The sequence below is a fragment of the Thunnus maccoyii genome, chromosome 17 (genome assembly GCF_910596095.1).
Source record: "Thunnus maccoyii chromosome 17, fThuMac1.1, whole genome shotgun sequence".
NCBI classification, from domain to species: domain Eukaryota; kingdom Metazoa; phylum Chordata; class Actinopteri; order Scombriformes; family Scombridae; genus Thunnus; species Thunnus maccoyii.
The window spans coordinates 29,132,362-29,143,325 of NC_056549.1; the positions used below are offsets into that span (position 1 = coordinate 29,132,362).

The window sequence follows — 10,964 nt, forward strand, 5'->3', positions numbered from 1 at the left end:
CCATTTGAGGAATCATTGCAAAACATTTGTTGATATATATATTCTGTATATACAAAGTTATCAGCCAACATATCAATACCAGGATTTTTTTATTCCTTAATATTGGCATCAGCTCCAAAATTCCAGTGTCGGTCGGGCCCTAGTGCTGGGATCATGACAGTCAGTGATCATGTCAGGCTTCTTTTGACCATTTTCCAAATCTCTCTCCTGATCAGTATTGCTTTGGATTTCTCCACATGTTGAGTCAGTGCACACAGAGCTGCAGAGAGACACTCTGATATAAAGGTCAAGTCCTTTTTTAGCCTTTTAGCATTTTTTAGCCAAAACAAATATACAAAATTTTAAAGAATGACTGCAAACATTAGCATGCAGAGCTAATTAGCTTACTACTGTAAGGCAGTAAATGGGAAATAATTTTGAGGGGCATGTTCTTTGTGATCTGGGTTGCTTGCTCTAGTGGGGAAATAGAGGAGAGTTATGGAGGAGAGGAGAGTAGAAAAAGAGTTGTTTTGGAGAAGTATATTAGTGGTTGCATATACTGGAATTGTGTGTAAACTGAGAAGAGTGATATATAAAGCAGTGCAACAGAAGAGGAGTGAAACCAGAGGTAAGGGACAGTATTATCATTAACTGAAGTGATACCGTGAACAAGTGCTGTGTTACACTACCACAAGTAGTAACTTAGTGTGACTTCCAAAGGCCATCATATCATTAGCTAACTACATTGTTTTGTGCAATTACAGATTACAATAGAAAAAGCCCTATTCAGGACTGAAACATCCACTGTGTGGAAACTAGTCCTGGATGCTACTAGAGTTTAAGCTAACCTTAGCAGCTCTGTCCTGCTCTTTATTGGCTTTAGGGAAGTTTACACTTCAGCAACTCCAAAGTTGTTACCTGAGATAGGTTATGTCTCGTCCTGCATCTTGTAAAGTGAAACATACTGACTGAAATTAACAACAGTCACTGGCACTGGAAAAAGGGGGGGACGAAGAGATTTTTTGTCGCCACACTTTCAGGTGTTATGGTAATAAAGTGGTAACATCTAAGCCAGGTATTACGGTCATAGTGATAATGTCTAAATCTACTCTAACATGTTGGGCCTTTAAATCCAATCACAATCAGAACACAGAGGACCATGAGTATTATGGCTGCCAGTTCAGACTAGTTCAAATAAACTGACAACCAGAACAAGCAGCACACAGACATTTTCCTGACCTTGAAATTTGCTTTGCCTGTCTGTGTGGTGTTGTGGTGCATAGCGCTGCATGCACGGTGAACTGCTGGAGGAAGAGACTGGTAAATAGGCGGCGCACAGCGAGTTGTTGGTGTTTTTGTAGAAAATGGGTCTCAGATGTCTCAGAACCACATCTCTTTCTGGAGCAAGGTCCGCTGCCACTTGGTGATTCTATCAACAAAAGCAAACTAAATACTTGCTGTAAATGTGTTGCAATAATGGATTAGTGCTTGAAATATAAATAATTTATTTCAGTTAAACCCTCACATTAAAATAACATTTAATGTGGTTAAAGCATCTATATTGATCTACAAATGAATGTTGGTGATTTTACAGTATCTGCTGCTCACAGCTGTTCATACTGTATGAAGAACTTCTCCTTCAGTGCATTAAATCCCTGCAGCATCTGAAGGCAGCAGGACTGATATGTTGATAAATCTGCAGCCTCTGAGAAGTGCCACGCCAGAGTGCAGTGCCATTATGCACGGCCGTTCACTGTGTTTATTTTCACTGAATCAAAACCACACCAGGCTCCTGCAGAATAGCCACACACACCTCTACACACATGAGACCGGTCGGTTATAACTCGATATTCTACCTTCTTATGAATGACACATTAGGTTACCAGGGCTCCTCATAGTCCCCCCACTTCAAAACTCATTCCGCTGCTGCTGCCAACAGTCAGGCATTAATCTATCCTCTTGCTATTCAAGTATGTTTTTCTTTAGCAAGCATCCAAACAGGATAATGTTAGAACAAAATACTCTAATACTAGCTTGAGTCTAATTACTTACCCTGCAACACTAATGCTGCTCCTGAGCGGCAACCTCTGGGGCTGAAAAATGAAGCCAATGCAGAAGTGCCAAAAACTGCAGTTCCTCCAATGGCCACTTGAGGCTAGCTCCAAAAGCGAGTCAACCAGCATAGACCCCCATGTTAAAATGCCCAACTTTACAGCATTATGCATAATTAAGGACATGGGCACTTTGAGTGACAGATCACTAGCCGCTAGGTGGTTTGTTTCAGCAACCAGGCTTCATTCAGCTCGCCTCAGCTCCACCTCTTTGCCCATTTTGGATTAGCCAGGAGTTAGGTGTAGTCAGACACTGCTAAGATGGCGACATCTGGAGCCGCCCACTTTAAGCTTCAAAACTGCTCTTCAGAAACCAATGGGTGATGTCACGGTGGCTACATCCATATGTTTTACAGTCCATGGCTGCTCCTCAACTGATTCTTGTACAGGACATGGATCATCAGTTGATGAGGGTACATGGGACATGTAGGTTTAGCCTCAGTGTATTTCAGCATGGTGTGCATGTAGCCATCAAGCACATTTTAGACCCCTTGCAGGGTTCTTATTTCAAAACAGCTGAGCCAGAGATGATTTTCAACCACAGTTAATTAGCTACAGCTGTTAAAATTTGCCACAATAATAGAAGTTGGCTCCATTCCATTAAGTTTCCTAGTAAGCCATGTCAGTGAATGAATATTCACAATACCAGAGCTGGAACTGGATCACCTAAAAGGAATGCAGCTATCATTAATAATATTAATTCCAGCTGTGTTTTTCCTGCTTTGACAAGTTAAAATGTCTTACGTGAAAAGGGTTTGACATTTCAGCAAAGTCTAGAAGTATGACACCTGCTTTTGTCTACTTCTCTCTGAAATCAAGGACCTATTTTCAAAGAATTAATATGAATCTGTGACAGTTATCATTGTTAACTGCATATGTGCAGGTCTAGACTGGAAAAGCGACAGATGTAACAAAAACAAAGTAGTATTTGGTGAATGATCAAATCAAGAGAGTAAAACATCTTCAGTTTTATGTCTATAGTTTTATGCCATACACACCTGTGATTATTGTTTTTTTGCCATGCATGGCAATCAAAACTAGAAAGTCCACATTTCAGACTTGTTGGCAGATACTTTGATGGTGTGATTACATTCATCTCTAGACTGCAGGGAATAATTGCACCATCCAGGTAATAGTATAGCAGGGTTATAGAGGCCTCTGTTCAGAGCACAATAACACTGGGTGTCAGGAACAACATGCTCCATCCATGTCAGCTCCACTTTACAGGTCATGCACACCAACTACTGTGCCTTCATTAACACAACAGCTTTATCCTTTTCACTTGTAAAGCAAAGTGTCACACCTGGGTCAGAGAGCTCTTGTAAATAATTCATTGTGTTTGAACATACAGTATTTTAGGGTTTTGGCACCATGAGAAATATAAAGAAGTAGACCTCTTCCAGGTAAATAGACTTTGATAAAGTGGATAAGAGGACAGTGCAGAATCAACAGTGAGTAAATGTGAAGCCTCTGTGTTTTGAATCATTGCTTTAACAGTGAGGATAACTTAAAGCAAGTTCATCTTAAAAATGTTTCTTCTTGTTCTTTCAGTTGGATGTTTGAGCTTCACTGTGCAGAACCATGTCTGTACTTTCATCTGCTGAAGTTTAAAAGTGAATTTTGTGACATCATAACTAGTTTGGAAGGTAGCCTAATATGCAAATATGATGTGGAAACTTGGAGCCTCCAGTACACTTATACCGAGAATGGACCTTACAGTGCATTAAGAGACATCTTGTGTCCAGCAGTGCACCTTTTGAAATAAAAGAAATATTTGCATATTCATTGACTTGATTTTTTGATGAGGGAGAAGAAGTAGATGTCATTTAAATATTTAACTCAGTAATTAAATTCTTGGAGAAAAACCATATCAGACACATTATTATTTAAAGCAGAGTGTTTTTACATCTGGTGGGGATCTATATTGAAGCATACCGTTAGTTGGCAGAGCTCAGTCACACATGTATTGGTTGATTGGCATCAGCTGTTTTCAGTATGCTTCAAAATACTGACTCATTCACAGCCTAGTGCCTAGTAATCATATTCATGCAGGTGTACAGCGCGGACATTACAACCTGACACAATCACTGTTCATTCTGCTGATTACTCTCATGACAACAGTGTTTGCTGCCACGGCTGCTTCTACCACCCAACCTCCTCATAATGTGGTATTTCATAGTTCATTTTACTGAGAAATATGTTCATGTATGTTTTTTTAAGGGGGATTATCCTTCTAAGAAGAGCCCTCATTGCTGCTCAGATACTTTGAGAGCTCCCTCAAAACAGCAGAGTTTTTCCACCAAATGTAACTAATAATTCCTTGAGTGTGCGTCCCTGGCTGAAGTCCTGATAAACCCTGTGAGTTTTCCCTGCGCTTCACAGTGCATCTCCTCTTGGAACTGTAGCATTTTCACTGAGATCTACTTGACACACTTATGAAGACAAAGAAAAGTAGCAGAATTAGTCACAGCATCGTCTGTTGTTCATAAGTCATCATAATAGGGGCTAAATGCAGCTAGTTGCCATCTAGTAGACTGGAGGAGAGCACGGAATTGATGTGGCATTTAAGCAATGCAATTTCTGTCAAAATAACAACTGCTTTATAGGCCACACACCCAAGGCAACACAGATTCACACAACTGTTTCCTACAGCCCAAACACAGAACAGTCACTGCTCAACTCCATCCAAATCATTTCTATGTGAAGGGACTGATTAAAGCATTATGCAACTTATAAGTATGACAAATGCAAAAGAAGACCTGCTTTCACACTGGTGATCAGGTTTCCCACCTTTCATGCAGCCATTATTCATGTAATGTCAATACATTTGAAACATGGCTGGGTTAGAAAACACATTACACTGAGCCTCATGTTCATAAGCCATTTATAAGCCCTTACAAATGGCTTTAATATTGTTAATGATGATGATTTATTGATCAGTTTTAAGCAATTAATAAAAACTTGAAGAGTTATGTATGTATTTATTGTTGCAGCATGGCTGTGTGTTTCTACTGAAAATAATTCAGTTTCAAATGTCCAAGTCCAAATATATATATATATATATATATATATATATATATATATATATTAGAGGGGTCTAACCAACAAGTTAAAAAATTATGATGGAAGAAGATAAACACCATCCTATAAATGACTTATAAATGATCTACGGAGCATTATTAACTATGAATAAAGCCATTTGTAACACCTTATTGAAATGTGGTACTTATTTAACACTATAATCAAATCTAAATATTGCTTAATGCAGCTTTAAGCCAAAATTAAAGTTAGAAAATTAGAAACAAAAAAATAAATAAATACATAACACTATACATTTTTACCTAAATTTTCTCCTTTCAGCAGGACAACACTGTTTTTCTGGTCTGTCACAGCTATAACTAAGGCTATTATTAGGCCTGATCTTGATCTGTATCTGATCTGTATACATTATTTGAATAATGACATCTGCCTTTGCATATAATTAAGCAGTCCTGCTATCTCCATTGTCTCCGCATTGTGATCTAACTAATTTGCAGATCTCAATGTGCAAATTAGTTGGACGGATCTGGCGAACATGTCAACAAACATGTTGTGTCCCAGGTCAAAGAAAAGGATGCTGTCATTCATTTTAAAATGACCGCTAATGGTTCTTATTGGTTAAATAGAAACATAAGCTGTTTTTATGGATCTTAATGGAAGAACAGTAGTTGTGATTTGTTTCTTCCATACTTGCAGAGTAGGAGACTGACAATCCTTAAGTGAACTCTCGAGACATCGGCTGTTTCATTTAATCCAAAATATATACAACAAGCTGTCTAAAAGTATTCCTTGAAGCTGCCTCACCAGTTATGCAGCTCTTGTCCTGGAAGGTGCTAGTGAACTGAATGTGCAGAAATCAGCTGTTCATGAGGAACTTAGGGTCAGCTCTGCTCGCCCTAAGATGCACTGAGACTAATTGATTAGCGGCAGAATGAAAGAGAATTAATGCATGATTACTTTGTCAAAAAGTCAATGAAATTGTGGAGGGGAATGCTGAGTCACAAGCATAGACTTAAAAAAAAATGGACATAGCCGCTGTGACATCACCCGTTGGTTTCTGAAGAGCTGTTTTGAAGCTCAAAGTGGACAGCTCCAGCCATCGCCATCTTGGCGGTGCCCAACTCTACTCAACTCCCAGCTAATCCAAAATGGGCAAAGAGGTGGAGCTGAGGCAGGCTGAATGAAGCCTGGTTGCTGAAACAAGCCACCTAGTGGCTAGTGACCTGTCACTCAAAGCGACCATGTCCTAAAATAAAATAAAATTTAAATGGGTGAGTTTAAAATTGTTGTCAGTTGTCATGAAAGGGGAAATTAGCTATAGACACCAACACCGTTTTTTGTACCAGGCTGTAAACATGTTTATTATTATTGTAAAGTTGGGCATTTTAACATGGGTCATGAGTGTCTGGTTCATTTGATCACACCTGATTTCAGTCTTCAAGACCATTGTCATGACTGTCAATTTATGGTTAATTGTGTGGAAGTGTATTGGGTGGACTTTTTTTAATGTACACATTTTCAAGTTTTTTGTGATTTATAAACAAGTTGTGTGCAGCTGTGTGTACACAGTTTTATAAATATGAACTTTTATTTCTGGCATATGCCATTTTCCTTTTCCCCTTAGGTAGGGATTCTATGCACAGTTTTTTTATTGACACCAACATAGTTCGGCCTTAAGCTTTTACTTCTTCAAAGGCTTCAGGTGAGCTGTGATGTATAAATCTTTGGTTTGAATAAATATGTTTATATAACTAAATTTGATCGACACACTGTGAAACAGACCAGAAGCAGCTAAGGTGCAGACAGGGTCACCTTCCATCGGTGAGGACATAGCAGCCCAGTTTGCATCCAGCCCAGGAGAGTGGATTGGACAGCACCCCTAACCTGTATACTTGAAGGTACAGTAAGTGATACACCAAGGACATCATCATTTTAATAGTTGGAATCATTACTTATTCTACATTTTGTTATGTTCCAAAAATAGGTGATGCAGCTATAGGGGACGGTGAGAAACAGCATTGTCTTTCAACTATCATCTCCAAATTGCAATTTGTACTGAATGGAAAATAGGTATGTAAGTTGACTCCTTTCCATTAGTAGATAAGATAACTTTTTAAAGACTATTTTCACAGTTACAGGAAAATTGATTTTTAGAGTGTTTTGCTCCATAAATCCATTTTAAGTCCTTTTGAAATTCTTTCAGGGCTGGGAAAGGCCCTGTTGTTTGACGGTGAAAAGGATCACCTTGTTCCCTCAGCATCTCAAGTCATTGTCGACCTTTTCTTGGTCGCTGGCTGAATGATTAGCCATTCATTTCTATGCACCAGATCTTGTCTGACTGCTTTAAGCCAGGCTGTTGTCCATGTTTTGGGTGGTAGAATGCCTGAAATGGCCTCCATTGACATTGAAGACTGCTGTAATACAGATATCAGGGAAGCAGTCGCATTGGTACAGACTTGCTATTCACCAAGGATTGTACATTTAAGTAGTTTATCTCTGTTTACTGAGTTGTAACTTTATGTTTGACAACTGAAAGGGTCAACAGAGTTGTTCATTATCATTCATTATTTTAAGTACTCATATTGTTGCGTGATTTAATACTATTAGGTGTTTAACATATTGTACTTGTCACTTTCTAACAAATAACTGTAATGCTGATCCCTAGAAATGTCATTTAGTTTTTATAAGACTAATTGTATTGAATTTTCCTTTAAAAGTCATGGATGGAAATTTCAGTACAAAGTTTGGAAAGTGTATGTGAACTAGAATGTGAAAATATGAAATGGCACAAAACAGCCTTACAATGATTACTATTGCTTTCATAGGTTCTTGCCAGGTCTCAAAAACAAATCAAACAGCTACGAAAAGGACTAAAAGAAATGCATGTTTTGTATCCTCAAGCAGGTAAATGGTTCCGGATTAGAGCACAATCTGGTGTGACTGGTGTGGTGGACTGGTGTGTGTTTATTCCTCCAGCAGCAGCACCAACATGCTCCCCGGCTCTCTCCTCCAGAGCTGGCCGGCTCTCAACAGCTGTCTGTCAGCAAGCTGTGGCTGAATCCCCCTATCCAGTCCTGTGACACGTGCAAACTTTTCACTCAAGTTGAATATTTTCAACTTGCACAAATATGCGGAAGATGCAAATTTTGCATCATTCTCATCACAATTTTTGTGTATTCGCGTCACATCATTCGCTTTGCCCAGCACAAATAGATACGAATTTGTGTCTATTCGCATCTTTGCATTTGCTCTCGATGCAAGCATAAGTTCTGTGGAAACTGGATTTGGACTTGTTTGAAGTCCAAATCACTAGTACAGCATGACACTTACAGTGAGAAGTTCAGAATTACAAAGTTACTTCACTATATTAAGATGGAAGGAAGTTGGAATGTCCTTTTTTATGGTTTTAGGTTCCACTAAACCAAAATGTTCAATTATCATATACCTCCAACCTTTCCATAACCTCAAGTCAGATATTTCCAAGAGCTCTTTGTGGCCTAGAGTTGCATTAATGTCAAATGCCACATCATGTTGGCAAAATTTTGATGTTATATGAGATCACTTCTGTTATGCAAACTTTACAAAACTGTGGAAAATGATTTGTAGCACCTCCACCTGATTATTTTAGCAGCAACACTTTTACGTCATGCTTTTAGAGACAGTTGTGAAGATAAACAGTTAATTTGCAATAAAAGCAGAAATGACATTTACAGTACTTACACATCCATAAAACCGTCACGTTTCAAACATTTAACTCATGATATGCTGAGGTTTGTTGAAGAATGTCTTACGTAGTATATACAGTATCCATGTATGCCTACAGTGCAGCAGAAAAAGGAACCGCAGGCTCGAGTAATGATGTAAGTTCAGCCTGTGTGAGCTGGCGGGGTAGTTGCATGTCAGGTACAATGACATCCTCTGGGTATGATTGTGAGGTCCTGTCCAGTCTATCCCATAATCATCAGTGACCTAAAGAGATATCACAATTGGAAAACAAGCTCTTATATCAGAAATGCACATCGTAGATTCTAGATTGTGTTTGTTAAATATGCTATGACATTTTGTAAAAACTTAATACACAAGAATTATGAATATCCTTAATTTGGAATGGTTGTGTAATTGTGGTTAGTTATCCATGTTAGGAGTTTGAGCTCAGTAATTTTAATTAATTTACACATTTTCAAAGCACTGACCTCCAACATCAACCTGGCCTTAATATGACATTCAAATCCAACATCTCCTAAAATTTGCATGTGGCAATGTGTCTCCACTAGAAATGGAGAAAGGTTGTTCATTGCACCACACAGTTTTTTTGTCCTTTGGTTTTTAAGTTATATATTCATATATTGAAGAACAAACAAGAAAAAGAAATCATTTAATTTTTGAAAAAAACATTTTTCCGTCTTCACTCTATTTTCTTCGTTTTATTCTTGAAAGCAGACTTGAAGGGGAAAAAGAGGAAATGCATCAAGGGGTGAAACAACAGCAGAGCAATCGAGAAAGGAAACGGAATTTGCACCTACAACGGGTATGACTCACTGGGAGGAGATTCAAGAAAGCGACGTGCTGAGAGGAAGCAATTACTAGAGGTGATATATACCTGAACTGGATCAGCATCATTTCCCTCCTGTGGCTGACTGAGCCACAGTTGGATTGAGAGACTGGTGTCTCTGTTCTCAAGCTGTGGTGATTCCAGGCCTCCTTGAATGCCTGAAGATGTTGTTGAAGCTGTGGCACATACATCCAGCGGAGAGAATCCCTTCAAATTTCAAATGGAGAGAGAGTGTACGGAGTATATCACTGACATTCCCATAGACGTCTCTCGATAATCTTCAAATCTGTTGACTGACCAAACAAACACAAAGTCCAAATGTTACTAATAGCATGTACATAAAAGGAATATACTTTTCAGTATTTCAAAATAAGTCAGATATTCATGATAGCTATGGGCGCCACGGACATGACACACCTCTGGTTATATACACTGCGTCCAGTGATGTTACAGCTCACCATGTAACATGCCACAGCAACATCTTCCCCTCCCTTCAAGAAGTAAATAAATAAGCAAAACAAAAGAATAATGATTTTTCACAAGTTCTGCTCTTTAGATCTTTTGTCCTCTCAATGCAAAAGGTGATGTTTTTATTAATGCAATATTTCACATTACGTTATCAGACCTTATGCGAGATGGTTAGCTGTACTGAGCAACAACCAACATGAAACTGTCCAGAACAATAGTGGATTGGTTGTTTGAAGCTGCTCTTATATAAATATGAAAAATGAGTCTACTGAATCCATCCACTCCTGCATGGATGACAATGCTCCACCTGTAGATGTAACTGAAAATGGACGTTAATAATTCAAACATTATAGTAACAGAAGACAGGGAAAAATTATTTCCAAAAATGCACAAAAAAGAATTTAAAATAAATGTTAAGACTACCAGCCTTATTAGTTTGTGATTTCCATCAATCTGCCATAAGCTGTTTGGAGCAGGGACACTATACTGTCTACGACTCAGCACATGCAGGGATAGTTGCATCACTAGAGTACACTCAGGATCCACTCTTCACAGTGGGTTCTGCACACGACAGGCCGCATCACAGACACACACAGAAAGTTAATAGTTAGACTAAAACTCACACATTTATGCATTAACATTAAATATCAAGGTGCTGTCATCCTTGCCAAACTTGTGAAATCAATACCAACATCATTTGTCCTCAATTACATTTTTAGTGTTTATGAACGCTGCATAATAATGGGATTATGTCTGTGGATCTTTGCTACAATGCCATCAACTTCACCATCAGTCAATTGAGTGTACAAATCTGA

At 38.6% G+C, this 10,964-nt stretch overlaps 1 long non-coding RNA gene across 1 annotated transcript; it reads left to right on the forward strand.

The window, feature by feature from the left end:
- Positions 1-224: 224 nt before the first annotated feature.
- LOC121882574 lies at positions 225-7,199 on the forward strand. The gene is made up of 3 exons (XR_006092119.1): positions 225-607; positions 6,910-7,027; positions 7,114-7,199. It is a non-coding gene; the product is annotated as an uncharacterized LOC121882574 (long non-coding RNA).
- The last annotated feature ends 3,765 nt before the right edge of the window (positions 7,200-10,964 follow it).